The following is an 18,468-nucleotide window of genomic DNA, read 5'->3' on the forward strand; positions in this document are numbered from 1 at the left end:
GTCTATGTATGTATGTATGTATGTATGTATATATACAAAGAGATCTTGTGGATTGTGGATTATGGATTTTATATATATATATATATCATTCCCCATTTTTAAAATTGATTGTTGCACTCAAAAGAGGATGGAGAGCTTTGAATGTTGGTGGAGATCAGTGGAGATCTAAGATTTTGTTGTCATTCCCTTGTGATCACTACATTTTGTTGTTGTGTCATACCCTTGTGATCTATGTACCCTTGCTCTGTGATTTTATTCAAGGGGAGAAGAGGTACCTGTGAAAATGTTTTTTTTCTTCTAAACATGTATCTCTTGTTGATATATAATAGCTTTGGTCAGATTCAAAGATAACTAATTATGATGATTGTATGCATATGTGCATGTATGTATGTATATCAGTTCACTATGTGAGCTACTTTACATGCATATGAACACACTTGCATAGTACTTGTGCTAAATTAAATTAATCATTCATGTCTTGAATTCACACAAGAAATTACCCTTGCATTCAATCGAAACTATTCATACCAAACTAAGTATGCAGAAATCTATACTACAAATTATATTATCTCTTGGTGATTGAGTAAAGATCTCATGCATAATATCATCTAGGTAATGATCAAATTCATTCACATTGAGTCATAATAAGATCAATTAGATGATCCATTTATGTTACTTCATACTTATTTTATTGAACATTTTGTTTAACACAGTCAATAATACTAGAATTATACAGCTATGACTAGTACTCTTGTTTATTTTATTTAATCATATACATTTAAGACTATTATTTTTCTTAAAATTAGACTATATATATTTTTATTTAATCACAGTATGAGCTTTCTGTATGAGTGCAATTTATTATTTGGATAAATCTCTGGAACTGCTATGCATTTTGATAAAATGATAATGATGGATAGAGTGTGGTAATTGAAAGGTCAGATTTGGATTACTCAATTGCTCAATTTCTTGACTTCATTTTTGACATAATTTTGATTATGTATAAGAGTATTATATATTTATTCATTGTTTATAATATCTGTGTTCATTCTAAATATGTACTCTTGCTTGTTTTTAGCACATTCTTTGACAACAATTTATCTTCCAACTATTGTTAGGACCTAAGCTTCAGAATCAATGTAAGTTAATTTGTATGGTAGTAGAATTTATTGAATTTATTGACACAGCACTAAGTGGAATTTGAAAAAAATTTAGGCCATGGGAGAGAATTTGAGTTGCGGACATAAAATTGGGAACATTTGAGCTAGAAACAATATCTAATCTTTTGTAAGTTTGTCTCCTCTAAAGACCCAATACATGGAGCCATTATCATCATGAGTAGACTTGCTCTCCTTAGAAAAATTTAATCAAAACTATTCACACCAAACTAAGTATGGAAAAATCTGTACTTACAGATTATATTATCTCTTGGTGATTGAGTAAAGATCAAATACAGTTTTTCAAGGTAATAAAATTGCATATGCAGATGTATGTATGTATGCATGTATGTATATATGTATCTCTACATCTCTATATTTTGTTGTCGTGCCCTTGTGATCTTTTCATCTCGTTGATGTGCCCTTGTGATCTCTATTTATGTATGTATGTATATACATATATATACATATGTATATGTATATATGTTTATATACACACACACACATGTGTGTATGTATATATATACACATACATAAAGAGAAGCTTCTCTATATATACATACATGCATACATACAGAGACACACACACATATGTGTGTGTGTATGTATGTATATGTACACATACATATACATAAAGAGAAGCTTCTCTAATCACCTACTGGGGGAAATATAAAGATATACATGTTTAGAAGGAAAAGAAAACAACATTTACATAGCTACCTCTTCTCCCCTTGAAGAAAATTGTAGAGAAAGGGCACAGAGATCACAAGGGCATGACACAACAATAAAATTATAGAGCAAGGGCATGGAGATCACAAGGTCACAAAAATGAAATATAGAGATCACAAGGGCATGGAAATGAAATATAGAGATCACAAGAGCATGGCAAGAAAATCCTAGATCTCCATTGATCTCCACTAAGGGCACAACAAAAAAATATAGAGATCATAAGGGCATGGAAATGAAATACAATTATCACAAGGGCATAATAATGAAATCTCCACCAACATTCAAATTTTAGAGCTCACCACTCTCGTTTGGAGCTCTCTACCCTCTTTTGTGCATAACTCTCCACAATAAAAAAAAATGGGGAATGATTTATGTCATTTTTTTTAAATATCTAAAATCAACTTCACATTGTGTTGTAACTCTAGCATAGGTGTTTTATCCTCGATAACTTTCATTTCAACATTCAAGTTTTCAAGTTTCCTCTTCATTATATGTTTGGTTTATCAATGATTTCTTCCAATTTGATTACAGTGCATCTCAACTAGTTGCTCCAATGATGCAATCACCCATCTCTCTCCAAATTATGCAAGAACTTATTGTTTTACATAATCTAGATGGATACTAAGAGTTCCCAAGCCGTAAACATGAAGACCATAATGTGTGCATCTCACTTTACAAAAAAATTGGATGTCATGTTCTTGTGCATGTATTTCAATCACTTCCTTCAAACTCAACTGAGCTCTATCCATGGAATTATTAAGTGAATCCCACTACCCATGGAAACTAAGGCTTTCTCTTAAGCATACATTACTATTGAAGTGCCTCAAATTGGTGTTGCTTTGTCACCCTAAGATAACTTTCATTCTTTCTATCCCCAGGTTGTTCCATAGTCATACCATCTACATCTTGATTTATCATTGCAAGGGCTACATTTAGGTAATGTCTTATCCTCTCATTAGCAAGAAGCTCAGGGAAAAATAGTCCTTTTCACCCTAAAAACCACTTTATTACTTCATTAAAATCAAGAATTAAACAAAGCCAATGATACAAAATTTGTTGCCACTTTGGAAAAAATGTTGCCTCCAACATTACAACCATATGATAAATAGGAATATAACATGCCCAATCCATAACAAGTTAAACTATTCTAGTTGTTGATTAGCTGGGTTGATTACAAATTCTTGTAGAGCTATCATTAGATTAGGTACAATAAAGTGAACAATCAACTGTTCCTAGCTAGTAGGATCAAACAAAGTTTTCCAAGATGATAAAATTGCATATGTAGATGCATCACTTGTATTCCATCCATGAAGCACATTCTTGATTTTATAATGAATGGTTGGATATAAAGGCTCCATACACTAGCCAAATAATGGTAGCTAATGATGTAAGTCTCCATGCAAGGATCCCAAGTATCTACTATTGTTGTTAATTTGGGCATCACTATATAATCCAGAATGTTATGAAGTACTAAATTCAGTAGTAAATTCTCCCATGTCTCCAAAAAATGAATTATAGGTTTAGGGTCCCTTGGCTCCCAAGAATTCATAGCATAGGTTTAGGGGAGTAACTCTGTACACTTAACTCTTTACTAAAGTTATTCTCACTATCACAAAGACATTACCTCTAAACCATGCAAAGGATGTTGAAGTGGTTCCCAACCATGAAACACTCTTATAAGAAATGGAAAAGCAAATGTAGATGCAATACATATATTACTATTATTTATATATATGTATGTATGTGTGTGTGTGTGTGTGTGTGTGTGTGTGTGTGTGTGTGTGTGTGTGTGTGTGTGTGTGTGTGTGTACATGCACACACACATATGTGTCTGTGCCTATGTATGTATATATACAAAGAGATCTTGGCACAACAAAAAAATTGATCCAACTGCATATAGATTCCAGCATCCAAATAATAAAATAGTAAAACTAACTCAACCCATGCTAAGTGACTTACCTCAAGATCCCAAACAAAAATAATGTAGAATAGGAAAAATGGTCAGATTTTGCAAGAAATTTTACAAAAACATATCATAGAAGGAACAATCAGTTGTTCCCAGTTAGCCAAATCAAATACAATTTCCAAGGTGATAAAATTGCATATGAAAATGTATGTATGTAGGTATATATATATGTGTGTGTGTGTGTGTGTGTGTGTGTGTGTGTGTGTGTGTGTGTGTGTGTGTCTGTATATATGTGTTGGATGTAATTGTTCAATTGTGTGTTGTCTTTGATGTCACACAAATGTCATATCAGTCATTAGATAGTGTTTACCAAGCTCAGAAGGTCGGCAAGGCAAAGGATAGTGTCTACCAAGCTCAGAAGATTAGCAAGGCAAAGGATAGTGTCTACCGAGCTCAGAAGGTTAACAAGACAAAGGATAGTGTCTATTGAGCCCAGAACTTAGCTAGACAAAGGACAATGTTTACCGAGCTTTCAAGGTAATCAAAGAAATTTAGTTCTTACTGAGCTCACTCGATAATCGAAGAAAATTTGGAAGAAACAATTCTTACCACTCGTTCACTCGGTCATCAAAGGTAATTTAGAAGAAATAGTTCTTACCGAGTTCACTCGATCATCAAAGGTAATTTGGAAGAAGTAGTTCCTACTGAGGGATTCAGTTCTTACCAAGAAAACTCGACAGCCAAAGGATTTTAAGGATATTGCAATGTTAACTGAGTCAAGATGGTTAACTCAGGAAATTTCTAGAAGCAGTATTTACTGAGTAGGGTCGGCCAGTAAAGGATTTAATTGTCTTATGAAATAACATTTATTTGTTCAGAGTAATATTTGTAGCTGACTGATGTGCGATTTATTGGTAAATGCAACATGTAAATAGGCCGACCTGACAATATGAATGGTATAAGTAAGAAGTCAAGTTGCAAATTTTAATAGGCATGAAGTGAAATAATGTGGAATTAATGTAATATGAAGACTGCTTGTTGTGGAAGCAGATTTGAAAGATGATCACAGATTATTGAGCAGCAACAGAGCCATATTTGATCAAGGAGGATCTAATGATGCTGAAAAAAGACCTGTAACCAACAAATTTAGTTGCATCTTGTTTAGGTCAATTCATTGTTGCTTTCTAACTATTGTAGCAGTGATTTCAAATCTCTTAACAAAGTTAGTTTAACAGCCATTTTGTAAATCCTCTAACAAGGTGACAATTCAATTGAATTGTTCTAAAGATCTCTAGCAAGACCACTTCTAATAGCGTGATTAAATCCTCTAACAAGGTCACACCTAACAGTGTGTATTGTAACCTTTAATAGGGTTGGCTCCTAACAAGGCTCACTTCAGAAGAGTGAAAAATTGGTGACTAGTTACTTGGTGGTTTTTCCCATATTGGGTTTCCACGTTAAATCTAGGGTCTCTTGTGTTCACTTTATTTTCAGTTACATGCATGAATGCTTGAAAAAGTAATAGTTTAATCTTACCGAGTTATAACATTTGTTTACTAAGTAGAAGCAATAACTAGATCTTTAAGACATCTAAGGGAATTGTGAATTAATTTTGTTAGTAATTGATTCACACCCCCCCCTCAGTTACTCTATCTTTAATTCTAACAATTGGTATAAGAGCTATTGGTGCTTATAGGAAAATATTTGAAGGATCTAAGCTAAATGTTAGGATGTCTTACAAAAATGGAAATTTCAAGACTTAACAGGGACAACTTCTCAGCATGGCAAGGATTGATGAGGCTTCATATGGCTTCTATCGGTGATACAGGGCTGAAGTACCTTGATGAGAAATATGAAGAACCTTCTAGTACATTATCTATCAATGATGTTTTTGAAAAGAAGACTCACAATAACATGATGATACATATAGCATCTACTCTAAGTTATGAAGAATTTGATGACATCAAGGATTGCAAAATTGCCTTTGAAATGTGGAACAAGTTGAAAGAAATCTATGGAGGAGATGATAATGTGAGAAGAGCCAAAGTAGAAAGTTTGAGAGGAAAATTTGATCAAATAAGGATGAGAGAGGATGAAAATATTGAAAAGTATGTTGAAAGAGTTAAAGCATGTGTTAGTGCAATCAAAGCATCTAGGGGAGATATCAGTGAGGAGACAGTTATAAGAAAAGTTTTTAGAATTCTACTTCCCATTTATGCAATCAGAGTCTCTACAATTCAAGAAAGGAGATGTGAGGCAAATCATAAAATAAATTTAGAGGCCATAGTTGGAAGATTGACTGTATTTGAGCTAGAAAACTATGACAATTATGTTATAGCTACCAAGAATGTTGAATTAGCATTTGAAGCCAAGCTTTCACTCAAAGAAAAAGGGAAAAAGATGAAGGATCCACAATTAGATAGTGATGAAGAATCAGAAAAAAGTTTAGACAGTAATTTTGAAGTGGTTGAAGCTCTACTAGCAAGAAAATATTCAAGAGGCAAAGGGAAATACAAAGGTAAGGTTCCTCTAATCTATTTCTCTTGTGAAGAAATTGGACATATTTCTACTAGGTGCCCAAATAAACAAAACAAAGATGAGAAGAAAGGTCACAAGTACAATGGCAAGAAAGACTTCAAATCATTCAAGGATAAAGGTAAGAAAACATGTTTTATGGAAAAAAATTCTAAAGATTCTGATAATGAAGAAGAAGATGAAATTGTCTACATTGTCATAAAAGATGAATCTGATAATGATGAGGAAATGGCACTAATTTCTCATATGAGCATAAATGATACATGGATCATAGATAGTGGTTGTTCTCATCACATGACTGATGATAAAACTAAGTTTGAATATTTTGAAGACTATGATGGTGGCAGTGTAAGATTTGGTAACAATGAACCTTGTTGTATAAGAGGAAAAGGAAGAATCTCACTAACCAAGGAACTTGTATGTGATAATGCATATTGGGTAGAAGGACTAAAGAACAATTTTTTGAGTGTAGCAAAACTACTCAATAATGGATTCAAAGTAGAATTTATGCATGAAAAAGCAAGATTTCTGGATGGCAAAGGAAAGCTGATTAGATCAGGTATTCAAATAAAAGGTAACTTATTTTATCTTGAACTTGATGAATGTTCATGTTTCATTGCTCAAATTGAAGAACATTGGTTATGGCATAGGAGGTTATTTCATGTAAACTTTGACAATTTAATAAAAATCAATAAATTTTGAAAAGTAAGAGGTATTCCTAACATAAAGAAACCTGAGGTTGGCCTATGCAAGAATTGTCAAATTGGTAAAATGGGAAAGACTAGTTTTAAAAGCAAGAACTATCAGACTGAAGAAGTTCTAGAAATTATGCATACTGATTTGTGTGGACCTATTGGCATTGAAAGTTATACTGGTGAAAAATTCTTCATTCTATTTGTTGATAATTATTCAAGAATGATGACTGTCATGTACCTTAGAGAGAAATTAGAAGCATTTGAAAAATTCAAATGGTATTTAGCCAGAGTAGAAAAGGAAACAGGCAAAAGACTAAAATGCTTAAGGTTTGACAGAGGTGGTGAATTCATTTCACATGAGTTCAATAAATTTTGCATTGAAAGGGGAATCAAAAGACAGGTTTCAACACCTAGAACTCTAGAACAAAATGGAATAGCAGAAAGAAGGAATAGATCTATAACGGATTGTGCAAGAACCTTAATGATTGAGAAAGGCATTACTATCAAATATTGAAAGGAAGCTATCAGCACTATAGTTCATACCTTGAATATAGTACAGCTAAAAAAGGACTCATTCAAAATGCCCTATGAGTTGTGGTATGGCTACAAACCCAATGTAAGTTATCTAAAAGTATTTGGAAGAAAATGTTACATTTTGAAAGAATCTAAAAAAGATAAATTTGATGTAAAAAGTGATGAAGGAATATTTTTGGGATACTCTTGCAAAAGCAAAGCATATAGATGTTTGAACTTATCTACTCGCAAAGTTATAGAAAGTGCACATGTGAAAGTTGATGAGTTTGTAGAAAGAATGGAAGAAGAAAAAAAATGGAACTTGAAGACTACAAAAGATTTGTTTACATTGAACCTGATACAATGCCAAGTATACCTATTATTTAGGAATCCTCAACTCCAGAGTCTTTAGTTACCAAGTCACAATAAGTTCAAACCAAGCTAATGCCTTTCAAGCTACAAGAACCTGAGTTGCAAACAAAAGCTATCAAGTTAGCATCTACTGAGCCCAAGCAACCAGAATTAGAACCAAAAGTTGAGACATAGAAGGATAACAATGCAAGTCATTCAAAAGGAAAGGAGCCTATGTTAGCCAAGTATGTCAGAAAGCATCATGCACCAGATTAGATCATTGGTGATAAATTAGAAGGAACAATGACAAGAAGTAAGTTGAAAGGCACTTGTTTACTTGCTGATTTTGAACCTAGAAATGTCAAAGATGCACTAGAAAATGAAAGTTGGATTGAAGCTATGAATGAAGAAATAGAATAGATAGATAAAAACAAAACATGGACTCTTGTACCTAGACCCAAAGACAAGAATGTGATTGGAACAAAGTGGGTATTCAGAAACAAACTAAATGAAGATGGTAAGGTATAAAGGAACAAAGCTAGACTAGTATGCAAAGGATACTCTCAAGAAGAAGGTGTAGACTATGGAGAAACTTTTGCTCTTGTTGCAAGATTGGAAGGTGTCTGAACTTTACTTGCATATGTTGCATTCAAATTATAAAAAGTTTACTAGATGGATGTCAAGTCAGCATTTCTCAATGGCATATTGGAGGAAGATGTTTACATTGAGAAGCCTGAAGGTTTTGTTGATCCAGACAAGAAGGACATGGTCTACAAATTGCATAAAGCATTATATGGTTTGAAACAAGCCCCTAGAGCATGGTATGAAAGATTGCATAACTATCTTATTCAGATTGGTTTTCAAAGAACTAATGACAATAGTAGTTTGTACATAAAGGAAGCACCAGATAATAAGATTGTTTTGGCAAAATATTTGTAGATGATACTTTGTTCATAGGAAATGATGATCTTTGCAAAGAATTTTTAAAAAAAATGAACAAGGAATTAGAAATGTCAATGTTTGGTGAAATCAAATTTTTTGTTGGTCTTCAAATTCAACATAATAAGAATGACATCTAACATCACTCAATCTAAATACATCAAGGAGATACTGAAAATTTTTGGTATGGAAGATTGCAAACTAGTTGGGACTCCTATGTGTACTAGATTAAAAGTCACCAAGGATGATGAATCAAAGGAAGTGGATAAAACATTGTATAGATCTATGATTGGAAAGTTGCAATATGTAGTGCACACAAGACCTAACAGTTCCCTTGTAGTAGGGATTGTAGCAAGATTCTCAGAAAAACCAAAATAAAATCACATGATGGCAATCAAAAAGATCATGAGATACTTAAAAGGAACTGAAGATTATGGATTGTGGTATAAACTTCGAGGAAAACTAGATTTAAAGGTGTTCATTGATGCAGATTGGGCAGGAAATATTGATGATAGAAAAAGCACAAGTGGAGGAGCTTTCTTTCTTGAAAAAATGTTGGTTTCTTAGACTGGAAAAAGGTTGGTTTCTTAGACAAGAAAAAAGTAGAATTGTACATCTCAATCCATAGCAGAAGCTGAATATGTTGCAGCAGCAGTAAATTGCTCAAGCATTGTGTGGTTTAAACAATTATTGAAAAGTATGAAGCAAGAAATCAAAGAACCAGTTGTTATGTTTTGTGATAACACAAGTGCAATTAACATCTCCAAGAATCCAGTGATGCATTAAAAAACCAAGCATATTTCCATAAAATATCACTTTGTTAGAGAATTGGTGCAAGAAAAGGAAATAAGATTGGAATATGTACATACAAAGGAACAAATTGCTGACATATTCACAAAGCCTTTACCTAAGGATGCATTCTTGTATCTGAGAGGTAAGCTAGGGGTCATTCCCCTATCTGAAGCTCACTAAAATACAGTTTTAGTGATGCATCAACATGAATAGAATTAGAAATCTATCAGTTGATGCAGAAAACCAATACAGATATTGCATATGAATCAGTACATTAGGTACAATGTTATTCAGTTGTTTTGAGTTGTCTTATGCATATGTTGTCAAAGAGGGAGAATATATTGTCATATCTTTTTGAAATTTGCAAAATAATAAGAGTTTGTGTAAAAGGGAGAGATTATTATGAAAGAGGGAGTTTTTTTTTCTGTCATTAAAAGACTTGGTTTCAAATTTCATTCTGATATGACATGTTGTGTTGCCATCAATACCAAAGAGGGAGATTGTTGGATATAATTGTTCAATTGTGTGTTGTCTTTGATGTCACACAAATGTCATATCAATCATCAGATAGTGTCTACCAAGCTCAAAAGGTCAGCAAGGCAAAGGATAGTGTCTACTAAGCTCAGAAGGTTAGCAAGGCAAAGGATAGGGTCTACCAAGCTCAGAAGGTCAGCAAGGCAATGGATAGTGTCTATTGAGCTCAAAAGGTCAGCTAGACAAAGGACAATATTTATCGAGCTTTCAAGGTAATCAAAGAAATTTAGTTCTTACTGAGCTCACTTGGTAATCAAAGAAAATTTTGAAGAAATAGTTCTTATCGAGTTCACTCGGTCATCAAAGATAATTTGGAAGAAATAGTTGTTACCTAGGTCACTCGGTCATCAAAGGTAATTTGGAAGAAATAGTTGTTACCTAGGTCACTCGGTCATCAAAGGTAATTTGGAAGAAGCAGTTCTTACCGAGGGATGTAGTTCTTACTGAGAAAACTCGATAGCCAAAGGATTTTAAGGATATTGCAATATTAACCGAGTCAATATGGTTAACTCAAGAAATTTCTAGAAGTAGTATTTATCAAGCAGGGTCGGCCAGTAAAGGATTTCATTGTCTTATGAAATAACATTTATTTTTTCAGAGTAATATCTGTAGTCGATTGATGTACAGTTTATTGGTAAATGCAACATGTAAATAGGCTGACCTGACAATCTAAATGGTATAAGTAAGAAGTCAAGTTGCAAATTTTAATAGGTATGAAGTGAAAGAATGTGGAATTAATGTAATAGGAAGACTGATTGTTGTGGAAGCAAATTTGAAGGATGATTAGAGATCATTGAGGAGCAACATAACCATATTTGATCAAGGAGGATCTAATGATGCTGAACAGAGACCTATAACCAGCAAATTCAGTTGCATCTTGTTCAGGTCAATTCACTGTTGCTTTCAAACCATTGTAGCAATGATTTTAGATCTCTTAACAAAGTTGGTTTAACAGCCATTTTGTAAATCCTCTAACAAGGTTACAATTTAGTTGATTTGTTCTAAAGACCTCTAGCAAGGCCACTCCTAATAGGGTGATTAAATCCTCTAACAGGGTCACACCTAACAGTGTGTATTGTAACCTTTAACAGGGTTGGCTCCTAACAAGGCTCACTTCAGAAGAGTGAAAAATTGGTGACTAGTTACTTGGTGGTTTTTCCCATATTGGGTTTCAACATTTAATCTGGAGTCTCTTGTGTTCACTTTATTTTCAGTTACATGCATGAATGCTTGAAAAAGTAATAGTTTAATCTTACCGAGTTACAACATTTGTTTACCGAGTAGAAGCAGTAACTAGATCTTTAAGACATCTAAGAGAATTGTGAATTAATTTTGTTAGTAACTTATTCACCCCCCCTCTTAGTTACTCTATCTTTAATTCCAACATATATGTATGTATGTGTGTATGTATGTATGTATGTATGTATGTATGTATGTATATATATATTTATATATATGTATGTATGTATGTATGCGTATACATATATATGTATATGTATATATGTGTGTATATATGCATACACACACGTGTGTCTCTATGTATGTATGTATGTATACATACAAAGAGATCTTGCGGATTGTGGAGATCAATGGAGATCTAAAATTTTGTTGATGTGCCCTTGTCAACTCTGTATATGTATGTATCTATGTATGTATGTGTATATGTATGTAGGTATATGTATGTATGTATGTATGTATATGTGTATGTATGTATATACACATATGTGTGTGTGTGTGTGTGTGTGTGTGTGTGTGTGTGTGTGTGTGTGTGTGTGTATAGAGAGAGATCTTGGCACAACAAAAAAATTGATCCAGCTGCATACATATTCTAGAATCCAAATAATAAAACAATAAAACTCACTCAACCCATGCTAAGTGAATTACCTCAAGATCTCGCACAAAAAAATGCAAAACAAGAAAAATGGTCAGATTTTGTAAGAAATTTTATAAAAACATATCATAGCAGGAACAATCAGTTGTTCCTAAGTAGCCGAATCAAATATAGTTTCCAAGGTGATAAAATTGCATATGCAAATGTATGTATATATATATGTATGTATGTATGTATGTATGTATGTATGTATGTATGTACGTATGTATGTATGTATATATATGTATATGTATATATATGTATATAAATGCATACACACACATGTGTGTGTCTATGTATGTATCTATGTATACATACAAAGAGATCTTGTCGATTGTGGAGATCAATGGAGATCAAGGATTTTTCTATTGTGCCCTTGTCAACTCTATATATCAGATGTATGTATGTATGTATGTATGTATGTATATGTGTATGTATGTATGTATGTATGTATGTATGTATGTATGTATACAAAGAGATCTTGGCACAACAAAAAAATTGATCCAACTACATACATATTCCAAAATCCAAATAATAAAACAATAAAACTCACTCAACCCGTGCTAAGTGACTTCCCTCAAGATCTTGCACAAAAAATATGCAGAACAGGAAAATTTGTCAGATTTTGCAAGAAATTTTACAAAAACATATCATAGCAGGAACAATTAGTTGTTCCCAGCTAGCCGGATCAAATATAGTTTTCCATGGTGATAAAATTGCATATGTAGATGTATGTATGTATCTGTATAGGTATGTAGGTATATATATGTATATATGTATGTGTATATGTATGTATATATGTATGCATGCATATAGAGAGATCTTTTGGATTGTGGAGATTAGTAGAGATCTAGGATTTCATTTCCATGCCCTTGTGATTGCTACATTTTATTGTCTTGCCCTTGTGATCTCTGCTTCTTGTTGTCATGCCCTTGTCATCTCTATATATGTATGTATATACATATATATACATAAGTATATGTATAGGTATATATATGTATATGTGTGTATACACACACACACGTGTGTGTGTGTGTGTGTGTGTGTGTGTGTGTGTGCGTGTGTATAAACAAAGAGATCTTGGCACAACAAAAAAATAGTAAAACTCACTCAACATGTAGCATGGCCACAGATACGATGAAAATACCTATTGGTAAGTAGATTCCTCTTTTTCTCTCTCATTTTTCATGTGTTTATTTCACTTGAACTATTATTTCTTAAGGGGCATTTTGTAATCTTGGATTCATTTTATGCAGGACACAATGAGGACATTCTTGGATGTACCCATGTTAGATGTATGAGAATCACTAAAGAATTGTGATGAATTTCTTGTGAGTAATGAAGATGGACTTTTCTTGAGAGTAGTAGGAGGTGATGAGGACATTCTAGGTACTTTAAATATTGATCCTTTCTTAAAGATTTTAGATGTTAACAAGGAATCTAGATGTTGGGAAGGTGGGGCCAAATGAGCTTTTGCCTTCATGTGGTTGGCCCTGATTAATAGAGAATATTAAATTATTATTGAAACCAAGTGAAGCTCAAAATTAACCTATGATTGCATGAAAACTAATTGTTTGAATCTCTTGGTTTAAGGAAATGTATAAGGACACCATAGTTCAATATGCAATTTCAATTCATATGCACACAACATCAGGTGGAGCTGAAAAAACCCAACAAGTTTTCATTTTTGTTAGAGGCTTGCATAGACCGATTAAATAAATGTAAACATGGTGGCTTTTTTTAGCCTACCTATTGTCCATGCATATAAAATGTAGTTACATGTGTATTCTTGATTTAGATTGGCATTCACAAGTTTATCAAATCAATAATATGATGTTAATGGGGAATTTATTAATGAAATGAATTAATTTTATTAATAAATGAATAAATTTTAGATGTTAATAGAGAATTTAGATGTTGAGGGGAGGGTGGGGCCAAATGAGCTTCCATCTTCACGTGGTTGGTCATGATTAGTAGAGAATATTAAACTATTCTCAAAACCAAGTGAAGCTCAACATTAACCTATTATTGCATGACAACTAACTATGTGAATCTATTGTTATTTCTTAGACTCATATTTCTTCCTAAATTATCAAAGTAAACATAAGAAATATTTTAGATCTCATTATAATTGGAGAAGCTAGCTTCCCTATCCATGATTATTAAAGCCATAAAAAGAAGGCATTGACTTCACCTGTTCAGGAGGAATGTCTCAAGACCAAAGGTAGAACCATGCCATGACTAATAAATCCATACAAGAAGGCATTGAATTCACCTCGATAACTTTCTTTGGAGACCAAAGGTGGTATGGTGGCTATCCATTTATAATGTCCCTCCCCATGTCCCTCAAGTGATCATGCATTCTTATCTTACCATCTTTGTCCTCCTCAACAAGACATCTGTTGAAAAGAGTTCCCCAACTAAGTGTTCGATAAAAATCAGCGTCCCATGCTGCAATGAACAAACTTCTTCTTTCTCCATTGAAGAAACATGTTGTATCCAAGAACATATTCTTCTCTTTCTTCCCTAGAGCATCTTACTGACTTTGAGCTTCTTTGTGATGTTCGCATGGGGAATCTGGGAATACTTATTCAATCTTTTTTGCAAATTTTTTTAATAATAATTTAGCAAGCCATTATAATTGAGACAACTAGTTCTAATGGATAGCCATAACTCCCCAACACCATTATCACATACCCATTTCTCTTTTGATGACCTAATCCAATGGATAGCCATCATATTTGTGATAGTCTACACAATTGTGACGGTGTAAAGATGAACTCTTTCTCTTGTCGTCTTCCAATTTACGACATCTTTTTTTATCATAGTTATGATAGATTCCCTTGCTATCATAACTTATGATAGAAAAAGTCTTATGCCTATTTGGTGGGAGACAGTTTGTGGTACTATCACTTGGGCAATGGGTGGTGATGTTGTCACAATTTGAGCCCAAATGTAGTAGTGGATGATTTGGGTTTTGAGAACTAACTATTATTTTTGGGTTGCCTATTATCGAATCAAATTTGATCACTATGCTTTTTGTGGTATGGGACACAATTATGATTTGTGAGCTTTGTAAAGATTGTCTAGGTGCATTTCCATGGGAATGGCTTGTAATGAGGGTTGGGGCCCAAGGTGGCTGGTAGGGTAACTCATTGTAAGTTGTGTAATAAGTGATAACACATTAAAAGGATAAGTTAGATATTTTCCTTGCCCATGCCTTGAGTTCTTGTATAGGGTAAGGATGGGAATGAGATGATACCTAGTAATAGGTATGACTAGATGTTCCTCATTTTCATAAGAGGATATTTTTGTTCCACATGAGTCATGTTGAGGTTTTGGGGTCTAGAGTGACTAGCCTAGGGTAACTCAACACTCGAGGGTCTAGAGTCTAATGAGAGTCCAATCTAGGGTAACTCAAGTAGTTGATCATGTGATGACACTCCCTAATATGTAGCTTGACTCTCCTTCATTTTTTCTTTATATTCACCTCTAGTGGTTTACTTGTTGATGTTCCTATTGTTGGATTTTTTTATTGTGAGTTATTACATATTGGTTGGATGTCATTTATGGTTGGCAATTTATTTTTATTGATGACAATTGGTAATTTGTGGGTTATTGTACTTTTGACATGTGGCTTTTGACTTGGAGTAGATATCTTTCCTTGACTTTATCTCTTGAATTCTAATATTTGATTCATTCATGGTATCTATATGTTGAATTGGTATGTGGTGTTGGTATTGGATTGAGCATCCTTTCGATTTTGACTATCTTTATTCTTTAGTAGTTTGTATACCTTTAAGGGAGAATTGACCATCAGGATTCCTTACCAAGGGTAATTTTATGGTTTAATTATTCATATGTGGATCATTCATTATCTTCTCCACATGATGGGAGTGGAAGCCTGACTAGGTGACCATGTGGTCGAGAGGTAGTATCTTATTACCATTTGGGTCACCTTTAGATTGCCAGTTATTGGATGTTTTTGGATGTTTTTGTACCATTATCATTCTTATTCCTATCTTAGAGACTTCTATTTAGTTGACGTGTATATGTTATCATGTATCTTTTATTTTGATGTACTTGTATCTATTCTCACATACCCTACAACATATGTAGTGGATGTTATTCATTAGATGTATTTCATTGTATTAGTTATATTTATGCACTAGCTTATGAGATGATGCATCTTTTATTTCTTTATGATAATGAGACACTTTACTTGAGACTTAAACTAATTAATATAAACTTCTTAATGAGACTCAATGTGAAGAAACCCTTGAGGAATGAAATCTATATTGTATTTGTATATGTGTGATTAATGTGTATGAGTGTATTACTTCCACATTGTTACTTTGATGTTTTTAAAACTTTTTAAAAAATAATTTAGTAAATACTGAAACATGTTAGGTTATTTCTCTTGGGTTCCTGAGCGGGGCATTACATCTAGTATTAGAGCCCATGTTTCAGTGTTGGAAACTTTGGGCATATTGTGTGCCACTAGATTATAAGTAGTAAAACTTTCAACGAGATTAAACAACAAAACTTATCATTAGAGAACTTAGACAACAAGGTTGGGACAACAAAATTAGGAAAACATAAAAATTTTAAAAATAAATTGAAACTTACATGCATAACACCTGACTTTCAAACTATTGTTTGTGGGTGTACATTTGACCTTTATTATCTCTTAGCTTACTTGGGGTTTTTCTTGTTAAGATAGTAGGATCGACTCTATTATTTGTGTAAACATTGATTTCTATTTTATGCTTAGTCTCGGGTGTATTGATTGAATCTTATTGAGCATTGTATTAAATACCACATTATTTTTATTAAAATAGGGATCATAATTCCATGGAACAACATGAAATATTATTGTGACAATCATCAATGTTCAAGATATTTATTTATTTTAAGTGCATTCTCTAGTGCATCCAATATACTAGATCCTTGGATGTTGTGAAGCAATTACTCCCTAGAGTGTGGCTACCACTAGTCACCTTGTTATGTGAAACATGTCATTGTGAAATTTTAGTTTTGGTTATTTATGGTGTGTTCATGTTGTGGATGGGCTAGAATTGAATTTTTGAATTTTCTTATGCCTAGATTAGTCACCTCGATCTCTTTTTGCTATCTATTTTGTGACACTAGCCACCCTTGATTTACTATTGAAATCCTTGCAAGGTGTTTTATGATTTACTATTAAACTTGGTATTCACCCACTTGAGTTTTCCATTTGAATCTTACAGTAACTATTTAAATGTCTGATATTGTTGGCCCCATTATGTGACAAGTATTGTTTCTATCATATTCACTATGAACATCTAATAGTATTGATAAGGGAGAACACTATGAGATTGCATTATTATTTCATATAGAAAGGAAAAACATTTGGATCACATTTTTTGCATGAATATTACATTAATTATGTTTCAATAAATGTTGCATTGACTATGATTGCATGATATTCTTAAGTTAGTAACATATCTTGGATGTCTTTTATGATGCTTATTGAATACAAATTTAAAAATCATTTGAGAAATTATTAAAATATAAAATAGAAGAATATCTAGTAATAAATCCATGGAGATTCCTTCCCTCCTCAATAAAATGGAACAAAGAATTATAGAAGTGGCAAATTGACTTAAGGAACACTTACAAAGAAGAAGGAACATTCAAAAAATGGGATACAAAGATGCATAATTATTGGACTAACCTAATCAATCCACCATTATTATACATTAAAATAAACAAACTGGCTTGAGCAGAATGAAAGTAGGCTCTACCTCCTCTAGGATGGGTGAAAATGAATTTTGATCGAGCCTCAAGAGGAATTCCAAGCACAACTATTTTAGGTTGTACCCTTTACTTGGACAAAGGAACTTGTCTCACAACACAAGAAAAGCCTTTATGGGACATATCAAATACCCTAGTTGAAATGGAGGCCCTAGTAGAAGTTCTAAGTATCTATAAGGAATTGAGGATTGCTAAGATAATTATAGAAGGAGACTTGCAAATTATAGTAAATGAAATACAAAAGGAAGGCACACCTAACTAGAAATTGCAATCTAAGATAGAAAATGCAATAAAAATACTTAAATCATTTAACAAAATAATGATTAAACACTTTTTTCAAGAAGGAAACAAATAAGTGGATAAATTGGCCAACTCGGGAGAAGATGGGGAGGATAAATTGCTAATTAATAAAGAATAAGGAAAAAAGGACTACAATAAACATTTATTATAGAAAAATCCTATACCTTAAAACAATTTCATCTTAAAGTACCCTTGGATAAAGACAAATTAATCTAGAACTATAACTTTATCAAACTTCTCTCTATTATCTTCAATAAGAATGATATTAGTTACAAGAATTCCTAGCCAAAGTCTTATATATTATAGATTCATGACCTCTTCTATCTATGTAAGAAGATGAAGTATTTATTG

Source organism: Cupressus sempervirens, chromosome 5 (genome assembly GCF_028749045.1).
Source record: "Cupressus sempervirens isolate cs-2001-9-10 chromosome 5, ASM2874904v1, whole genome shotgun sequence".
Lineage (NCBI taxonomy): Eukaryota > Viridiplantae > Streptophyta > Pinopsida > Cupressales > Cupressaceae > Cupressus > Cupressus sempervirens.